Raw genomic sequence first — 9,771 nt, 5'->3', positions numbered from 1 at the left:
ATGAAAGTAATCCTGATTAAAAAATATAAGATATAAATGTCTGCTTGTATATTTATTCATAAATGAGAATATCTGGATAGGTCTCCAGGATAGGCCCATGGGACACATTTTTTTAACCCAATGCGGCCCCTAACTCTAAATAAATGCTCCCCCCTGACCAAGACAGATGATCTCGTAAAAACCTCCAGTCCAGGTTTTCCTAGGTTGCTCCCGTCATGTCATTGCAGACGCTATGCACTGGAGGACGCCGTTTTGCAGGTCCACCAAGCTTGTGCTAACATCAAGGATCTCACTTATGCACGTCTTGGAAATATTTCTATATTTCGCCTATTTCAGGATGCGATCACATTGATCCCCTTTCGATTCAAACGTCAATCTCGTTTAGCAAGTAGAAGCATAAATTCGTTGACCTTTGATTTGCATCTTATGACAAAGGTCGCTGACGGACAGCGAAGAGCTTTGAAGTGCATCTTTGCGGCTTGAAAGGACTGCACCCCCGAAGGAGAATGGCTAAATCCACTCTCGAAGGTAACCAAAAACTTATCGCACGCATTTTATTCTTGCGTACGTAATATGACTCAATAATGGAGGACGTAACCGCCGAAGCCGGATGTTATTGTTATTGCGTAACGAAGGGTAGCACACGTCAAGGAATTACCGTATTAAATATTTATTTGCAACCTTCGGTTTCTAGTCCGCATGTTTCACAGTAAATATACGTCTTTAAAATTTCTGTTTTAACATAACCACGGGATACTTTTCAATTACCTCAGCCTGACAATGTGCACGTTTTGCTAAGAAATAAAGCCACAATTCTTTATGTTCGTAACCACGGTTATGTCACGTGAAGGGCTTAGTAACCCTTGGGTTTCCAAAGCTTACTGAGCAGCTTGGTGCAGTAATGAAAACAATTCTACAGAAGGCATTGTCATTCAAATTGCACGCTTTATGAAATAGTGTTTCTCGAACGGTTTACAAAAGTAGCGCAGTATTTTTTCTGGTTTGAACAATTTTATTGACACGATTAACAGCAAATAAACAATGTGAGGTTTGAACAATTTTTCTCGACAATCTTAACAGCAATTAAGCAATTTCGTTATACCTGACAATATGACGTTTTAACAAAAATTTCCGACGTTTTTAACATCAATTAAACACAATTTCATTACATCATATCCCAACAATATGAGTTTTTATCGACACTTTTAACAGCAATTAAATACATTCACAATTTCATTATATCATATTCTAATAATATGAGGTTTGAAAAATTTGTATCCACACTTTTAACAGCAGTTAACCAATGTGTAAGGGGCAATACTATTGTGCAAAGGCATAGCTCTGTCTTCTCAATTGGGATTCCATCCCACCCTCCCAAGCAGCATCCTCCAGTCCTCTGCCCGGGATGCCCAGGTGGGTCCTCTCCCTTCTTACTTCTACCTTCCACAACCACCCAAATAACCAGGCCGTTTCTGCCGGGACCCCCACAGTGGATCTCCGGTTCCCTCCTCCGGGTGGGTGCAGACGATTCTTCTTTATGGCTGCGTCCGAGGCTTGCCGCTCGCAAATTGTATGGTATCTGCAGCCATTCGGAGCACAGCCACGGGGGGGGGGGATCTGCCTGCACATCCTTACCAGCAGGTTTCTGGAGGTCCAGATGGCGTCTTTGGTGGCGGCGAGAGTGAGCCAGTCCTTGACAAAGTCGTTCTGTGACCTTTTCGACCGACTCACCCCGTAAAGCACGTACTGTGCATCAGGGACCTCCCCTGCTGGCAAGTCCGGGAATTTTCCTAGGTTTGAACAAATTTATTGACACTAATAACAGAAAACAATCATGACAATCTCAACAGCAATTAAGCACATTCACAATATTATATTTCAATATGACGTTTAACACAATGTGAGGTTTGAACAACCCTTCTCGAAAATCGTAATAGCAATCAAGCATATTCACAATTTCATTATATAACATCTTTGTTAGTGTCAATAGATCCGTCCAGGCCAAAGTCGATAGTTTTTGGTCTGAAAAAAATCCACCGGGGGGTTTTTGGGGTTTTTAAGGGTTATTGTTCTATCTTCGTTATTCATTATCCATTATCCGTTATCGGTCAGTTCATAATACGCTACAAAGCCTAGGAACCGGGACACTTACTCTCAGCCAAAAGGCCAAGCTAAGGTCCTAGCCCTAAAGCCTTGCTGCGATCATTGCGAATGCACCGTTCCCGGAGGTACTGCAATACCAAAACAAAAACGACAATATCAACAGCCATCAAGCAGATTCACAATTTTGTTACATCTTACAATATGACGTGACGATATGACGTTTTAACATTTTTTCCTAACATTTTCAACATCAATTAAACAATTTCAGAGTTATTATCTTTTAACAGTAGTTAACCAACGTGTTAAGGGCAATACTATTGTGCAAGGGCATAGCTCTGCCATCCCACCCTCCCAAGCAGCATCCTTCCAGTCCTCTGTGTGGGTCCTCTCCCTTCTTACTTCTACTTTCCACAACCCAGGCCGTTGCTGCCGGGACCCCCACAGTGTAGCTCCGGTTCCTAGGTGGCCGGCCATTGCCCACAGGTCCTCTGCAGAGCTGCAATCACAAAAAAGGTGCCTCACAGACTCCTGGGCGCCACAGCCCAGTATAGTAGGCATAACCCAATACAGTGGTACCCGGGGCCGGAGTGGGCCCCCATTTCAGCCCGGAGTATTCTACCTGAAACTGGCCCACATGGGGGAGGAATTTGAATGAATGGAACAGAAGCGAGCTCTCATTATGCATTTTTTTATCGGGAAGATTTGAAACAAAAATTTAATTTGCCTTCCCAACAGATTGTTGGGCTTTACTTTAAACAGTATGTAAAATGATAATGAAATGCTCTGCACCAAATATCGTGAATGATACGTATTTTTTAAACCTATTGTTCTTACTAAACTACAAGCTACACTGTGGGAGTCCCGGCAGCAACGGCCTGGGTTGTGGAACCCAGAAGGGAGAGGACCCACGCAGAAGGGAAAGGACCCACACAGAGGACTGGAAGAATGCTGCTTGGGAGGGTGGGATGTCAGAGCTATGCCCTTGCACAATAGTATTGCCTTTTACACGCTGGTTAACTACTGTTAAAAGAAAATAACTCTGAAATTGTTTAATTGATGTTGAAAATGTCAGGAAAAAATGTTAAAACGTCATATCGTCACGTCATATTGTCAAATATAAAAAAATTGTGAATATGCTTGATGGCTGTGTTTTGCTGCTGTTGGTGTCGGTGGATTTGTTCAGACCGAGGACAATCGACTTTGGCCTGGACGGATCTTTTGACACTAACAAAGATGTTATATAATGAAATTATGAATATGTTTGATTTTCGAGAAGGTTTGTTCAAACCTCACTTTGTGTTTGCTGTTAAAAACGTAATATTGGAATATAATATTGTGAATGTGCTTAATTGCTGTTGAGATTGTCATGATTGTTTTCTGTTTTTAGTGTCAATAAATTTGTTCAAACCAAAAAAAAAAACCAGAAACCTCACAAAGGTTTCTACCAAGGCTTTGATGCTAGGTCCTTAGCTTGAATCCGATTGTGAATTTATAGCTTTGATTTTTGCATTCCGGAGATGGAATAAGAGCTTGCTCTGTCCACTCCACGCATCGGCCCGGTATTGCAGTACCTCCGGGAACGGTGCATTCGCAATGATCGCAACAAGGCTTTAGGGCTAGGACCTTAGCTTGGCCTTTTGGCTGAGAGTAAGTGTCCCGGCTCATAGGCTTTGTAGCGTATTATGAACTGACCGATAACAGAAAATGAATAATGAATAACGAAGATAGATAAATAACCCTTAAAAACCCCAACCCCAAACTATATGAAAATATTTTCAGTATGGTGTGAACGTTTGACTAATTTAAACTTGTTTAGACTAAGCAACTTGAAATTAGAATCCCCGCATGAAAACAACAATATGTCTAAAAAAATTTCAGTGCACCATCCCCACAAAAAACAAGAATAAACTATACATTAAAAATATATATTTGTATATACAAACGTATAACATATACATTAAAAACACTGGCAACATTGCTTTGGAAAAATATTTTGGGGGTTAGAATAATTATGCCTCCCGCCGGCCCCCGTCACGTGCATTCGATATGCGTATTGAAATGAGGTTACACCACTGCGGCAATTTCAGGCACAAAATTTCTTATTTCTTTCAGAGTGCTAACTACGTCAAAAATTTAGGATTGACGTTGAATTAACGTTTTTCCTTTGGTGTGGACTTCACTGGTGAGTTATTATCTTACTCAATTATAAACTAGACCGAGGAGAAAACTTAATGAGTTGAGGAAAAGCTAGCTTGGCGAGCTAAAATGGTCCGTCTAATCTATGTTTTTAAAATGTGTGATACGAATGTTAATGTCTTGAGCTTACATTTTGTTTAGGTTCACATCTAAGGGAACGCATATGTAATATTTCATTGGTCAATGTTATTGAAAAAAAATATGGGCTTTTAAGGGTTATTGATCTATCTTCGTTATTCATTATCCATTATCGGTCAGTTCATTATATGCTACAAAGCCTAGGAGCCGGGACACTTACTCTCAGCCAAAAGGCCAAGCTAAGGTCCTAGCCCTAAAGCCTTGCTGCGATCATTGCGAATGCACCGTTCCCGGAGGTACTGCAATACCGGGCCGATGCGTGGAGTGGACAGAGAAACGAGTACTGGTGAGTATAACGGTCGTATTCGCCATGTCACAAGGTTGCCCTACCTACGTTGACCGAGTAACGAACTGCAGGTTAAACTCTAAATTCGAGCTCCTATTGAAAAATGTCCACTGTGTCTCCAAATTGGTTTCAAAACAATTTAATTTTATTTAAATATTTTTATTTAGGTAATTATTTAACGTAGCTATAAACTAGAAAAGTCTGTCGTCCGCCTGAAAAGTGGGAGTGAGGGGCAATTGCGGAACCTTTCTATTTTTGACCGTTGCTGCCCGGGACCGCTTTACAGACGTACGAGATCGTGGTGCTTATTTCAAGTAAAGATTCCAAAAGAATCTGAGAGTACTCATAAATAGGAGGTAGTGCTCGATCGAATCTCGCATGTATTTGCGTTAGCACACATTTTTTTTGGGAGAACTTGATTTTTTTTCCAAAACGAATAAAAATCACAAACCTCGCATGGTATTGTGGGGCTTAATGACTGCAACAATAACCTAGATTTTAACCCCATTCAGTCTTTCATATTACATATGTGCTTGGATTTCCCTTGATTTTGTGTATAGGAGCGATCGATGTGTTTGGAGCAAATTACAGACAATGTTGCCCTCTGAGCTCAAATAGTTCTGTCAGCTAATAATTTGGGTGGTTGCACATTTGAAGATTAAGACTATACTCTTAGGGATCATTTCTATAGTTTTTGACTTGTGAAATGTGTTTCTACTTTGTATGGATCTGTCAACTACGATGACGAGATGAAATATTCCTCCCTGAGCGTGAAGTAGGCATATAGAAATGATTAAATCACATGCTGTCTGTCATTGATGACCGTTCATTGGTCCTTTGTGGGCTTGTGATGGGGGGAATATGTTCAGAGTAGTCGGAAGCTCAACTTCAATGAAACGTCAAAATGAAAGTGTAATGTAATCTATCTAATCACATTTGAATTGAACTTCTACCTTCCCGAGTTAACCATGTGATGGACAATAAAATTCGTAGCCCCCGATGTAAATGACTGTCATGCGCACTCAAAATTATTTCAAAATCGTATACAGTTGTGTGACTTGGCTCAATCATAACTTTCAAAGTGACGAGTGGATCGAAGTACTTATTGATAACAACCACGAACTTTCAGTTGCGTGCGCCATCAGGGGCCTAATGGAGACACAACCCTGGACCGAATGAGTTGTTGTTGTCCATCGCGTAGTGTGTCTCGGGCAAATACAGGCTGGTGGTTCCCATTCCCCGAAAGACCAGATTGAGGCTGGTCTCCCGCAGCACGGCAGCTGAGTGGTTAGCGAGCCCGCGGCACAGTTGTGAGGTCATGGATTCAAAATCCAGCCAGTTTGCATGTTCTTCCCGTGCCCGCACGGCTGTCCTGCGGGCACTCCAGTTTCCTCCCACCTTCCAAAACATTCTTGTCAAGTTGTTGGCCCGTCCAAATGGTCCCTGGGTGTGAATGAGCGAGTGAGTTGTCTTGTCTCTGTGTGCCCTGCGACCGGCTGGCAACCAGTTCAGGGTGCCCACTGCCCAAAGTCAGCTGGGATGGCCTCCAGCACCCCCGCGACCCTACCGAGGACAGGCGGTGCAGATAATGGACAGATTATACATCGTGTTTTGTCCTTGTTCATCACTGTTGTTTTAATTTAGTCTCTTGATAATGATGTTTGAATAAGCAATGTTTGTAATCTCTAAATTGGGCCACGTTGTTGGAGTGTGATGTGTTTGTGTCAATAAAGTTTGTTAAAACCATATGGAAGGTGGAAAGGAAGTTTGGGTTGGGACCAAGATATGCTTCTTCTCTTCATTTCAATTGAGTTATGAATAGGTGCTGTCAAATCCGTTGTAACCTTGCCTGGTTAGAACAGAGAATACTAAACAACAGATACTGTAATGTGCAGTGATGTCCAGCAGGTGGCGTTGTTCCTTTATATCGTGGACCAGTAGTGTTGTTTTGCTTTTACTGTGGGGTTGAAGGATTAATCTTGTTTGTGCCATGAAAAGCGTTCGTTTGAATTTGTTTGCTCTCTTTAAGTTGCATGTTGACTTAATGTTTTAGTGGTGTGTTTTATTTTGCGGGATGAATGTTTTCCTCTTTGTGACGCTATGCATCATGGGAAACTGCTTAAGAATCAAAACCTAAATACTAACTTTAACGTGTTATCTGTTCGTTTGCTGGATTTCCCCGCGCTGCCCTTAGCGTTCACATTCGTGCAGGAGTGACCTTTCCGAGTGTTGTATGTTAACCGTGTAACACTACCGTAGCTGCAGGGGGCGCGCTCGAGTAATAGTTGGTTGCCTTGGCCGTGTACAACTCATACTTACCTGGCAGGGGAGTTACCATGATCATGAAGGTGGTTCACCCAGGGTGAGGCTCAGCCATTGCACTCCGGTTGAGCTGACCTCTGCGAATTCCCCAAATGTGGGAATCTCGACTGCATAATTTCTGGTAGTGGGGGACTGCGTTCGCGCTCTCCCCTGATTTTTATGTCAACATCAATAGTAATTGTGTTACTTTGGCAATTAAAGTTTCATTTCAGGCTTATCTATAACATGCTATGATGAGAAGTGACCATCCTGCATTGTGACTGATAACGCTCCTGGGTTTTCATGAGAGCCTTTAGTGTTTAGAGTGCATTACAATGGCCATTCCGCACCTGGAACAGGTTGGGACGGTCCTGTCTTTTAGAGATGTCGTTTCATCTGACCTATTTCCAAATGTTCTCCTAAAAAGCCATAGCAAAACACTGTGGAACCAAGTACTTCTTTTGAGCTTAAATTAAAACAAATAATCGACCTCAGTCTCAGGCCCTATCGCGGTTTCGCTACTTTGCGGATTTACACCGTGCATTGTGTTCTGATTCAATAATAGGCACGCTCCGAAGGCTGTGCAATTGGGCAAATAGTTCGAAGCGGTGTGTTCAAAAAAATTAGCAGTGTGGCAACTAATCTCTGAGTTCTTAAATTTTGGGGAAGAAAAAAACAAAACAGGTGCGAATCGGGTGGGCGCCAATTTAAGGCTGATGAAGCCGGCACAGGTTGAACACGTATTTGAGGAAAACGGGTCGTTCAAGAAGGGCAGCACGGCGGCGCAGTGGTTAGCGCGTGTGCGGCACAGTCCTGAGGTCATGAGAGATCGAACCTTCCTGTGTGGAGTTTGCATGTTCTCCCCGTGCTTGCGTAGGTTTCCTCCGGGCACTCCCGTTTCCTCCCACATTCCAAGAACATGCATGTCAGGTTAATTGGCCGGTCCAAATTGTTCCTAGGTCTGAATGAGCGAGTGAGTTGTCTGTCTCTGTGTGCCCCGCGACTGGCCGGCAACCAGTTCAGGGTGTCTCCTGCGCACTGCCCCAAGATAGCTGGGATGGGGTCCAGCACCCCCGCGACCCTACTGAGGATAATGGATGGATGGGGGTCGTTAAAGACACTGCTCCGGAGGACTGCGTTCATTGGTTTAAAAGTTGATTGGAGAAGGATGAACTCATAGAGAGGTAAAAAAATTGTTGGCCGTTGAGCCAGGAAAAACAGAGACGCGTGCAAGAAAACGGAAGATAACTATTAAAATGGACCGGAGAAAAACCAGAATGGCAAAGGCTCAGCCAATGATCAGCTTCAGTCTGCAGTTACCTGTAAGTGGTGTGACCGTGAGAAGACGTCTGCGTAAAGCAAATGTATTTTCAAGAATCCCAGGCAAATATTGAAAAAAAAAAAGGCATGTGCAGAGGAGGTTACAATTCGGCAAAGAACACATCAACTGGCCTAAAGAAAAATGGAGAAACATTTTGTGGACTAATGAAAGTAAAATTGCCCTTTTTGAGTCCAGGGGCCACAGACCGCGTGTGAAACGACACCCAAACTCCGAATTCAAACTTCAGTACACATTGAAGACAGTGAGGCATGGTGGTGCAGGTATCATGGTCCGGGCATGTTTCTCCTTCTCTGGTTTTGGGCCTATTTGTCGCTTAGCAGGGATCATGGATCAGTTTGTGTATGTCAAGATACTTGAAGATGTTATGTTGCCATATGCTGACGAGGACATGCCCTTGAAATGGGTGTTTCCACAAGACAATGATCCCAACCACACCAGTAGACGAGCAAAGTCTTGGTTCCAAACCAATAAAATTCATGTCATGGGGTGGCCAGCCCAATCCCCAGATCCCAATCCGATCGACAACTTCACGAAATACTGTTTGTCAAGCAAAACCAAGAAATGTCAATGAATTGTGGATTGTTGTTAAGCAGTCACGGAGTGAAACAACGACGGAAAGGTGCCACAAGTTGGTTGACTCTATGCCACACAGATGTGAGGCAGTTATAAACAACTGTGGTCATGCAACTAGATATTAGGATTGCTAGATCCTAACTTTTTGGGTAAATACAAAATAGTTTCGAGTTTGTACAGTCGACAGCAGACGCTGCTATTTTTTTAACACAGCCCTTTGAAGTAATTGCCCGATTGCACGGCATGCCTATTATGAATGCTGGATCTTGTTTGTTTCCTGAGAATCTACTGCACCTACTGCTCACTTGTCTGGCATGTAACAATAAAACCTATACTAAAACCTGAGATATTGTGGTTCGTCACACTACACTGCTATGATTTCAAACAGCCCTGCACACGCTCTCTTACTTGCGTCAGACCACCAGTAGGCGCCCTACTTCGGAAGTAGTCTAGCAGCGAGGCACAAAATGTACTCTTCGTTTTACAGTATTGTCAAAATGAACGAGATTTAAAGTTACGCCTATCACCGTATGGTTATCTACAGCTTCCCGATAAATAACAGTTAAACTTTTCACATCTTGGTTTTGTTAGTGGCTTGGTCAGCATGTGAGCCACCGTGTGCTCAGTGGGTCACTACTTGCTTGTAATTTTACCATCAACTTGTGCAGACCGTACAAAATGATATTTTACGTCTATGTGTTTACTGAGTTGCCCACATACCGGGTCTTTAGACAGTTCAATAGTCCCTTGGCTATCTTCATGAATCAAATCTGGTGTGTGCTGTGTTTCCTCATCCACGCCATGAAGTATTGCCCGAGATACATGCTTTCTT

The 9,771-nt window shown here is 42.9% G+C and overlaps 1 protein-coding gene, 2 non-coding genes and 1 pseudogene across 5 annotated transcripts in view; all 4 read left to right on the top strand.

Moving 5' to 3' along the window:
• Nucleotides 1-227: 227 nt before the first annotated feature.
• The window catches only part of dnajc6 (DnaJ (Hsp40) homolog, subfamily C, member 6), a 105,440-nt gene continuing 95,896 nt past the window's right edge, over nt 228-9,771 (top strand). For 2 of the 3 annotated variants that reach the window (XM_088348787.1, XM_088348785.1), the window contains exon 1: nt 228-528. The gene's annotated coding sequence lies outside the window, so the exon portion shown is untranslated. Of the gene's footprint in view, nt 529-4,156; nt 4,286-9,771 lie in introns of those variants that run through there. The other variant, XM_088348788.1, reaches the window with a different exon arrangement.
• On the top strand, nt 3,541-3,696 carry LOC148355166 (U2 spliceosomal RNA; annotated as a pseudogene).
• LOC148355165 (small nucleolar RNA U3) lies at nt 5,384-5,598 on the top strand. Its single transcript, XR_015852352.1, has one exon. It is a non-coding gene; the product is annotated as a small nucleolar RNA U3 (small nucleolar RNA).
• Nucleotides 7,035-7,198, top strand: LOC148355164 (U1 spliceosomal RNA). Its single transcript, XR_015852339.1, has one exon. It is a non-coding gene; the product is annotated as a U1 spliceosomal RNA (small nuclear RNA).

Source organism: Urocampus carinirostris, chromosome 12 (assembly GCF_059441175.1).
Source record: "Urocampus carinirostris isolate Australia breed hairy pipefish chromosome 12, RoL_Ucar_1.0, whole genome shotgun sequence".
Lineage (NCBI taxonomy): Eukaryota > Metazoa > Chordata > Actinopteri > Syngnathiformes > Syngnathidae > Urocampus > Urocampus carinirostris.
Note: the sequence above shows the minus strand (reverse complement) of the source record. Positions and strands in the feature narration are given on the sequence as shown.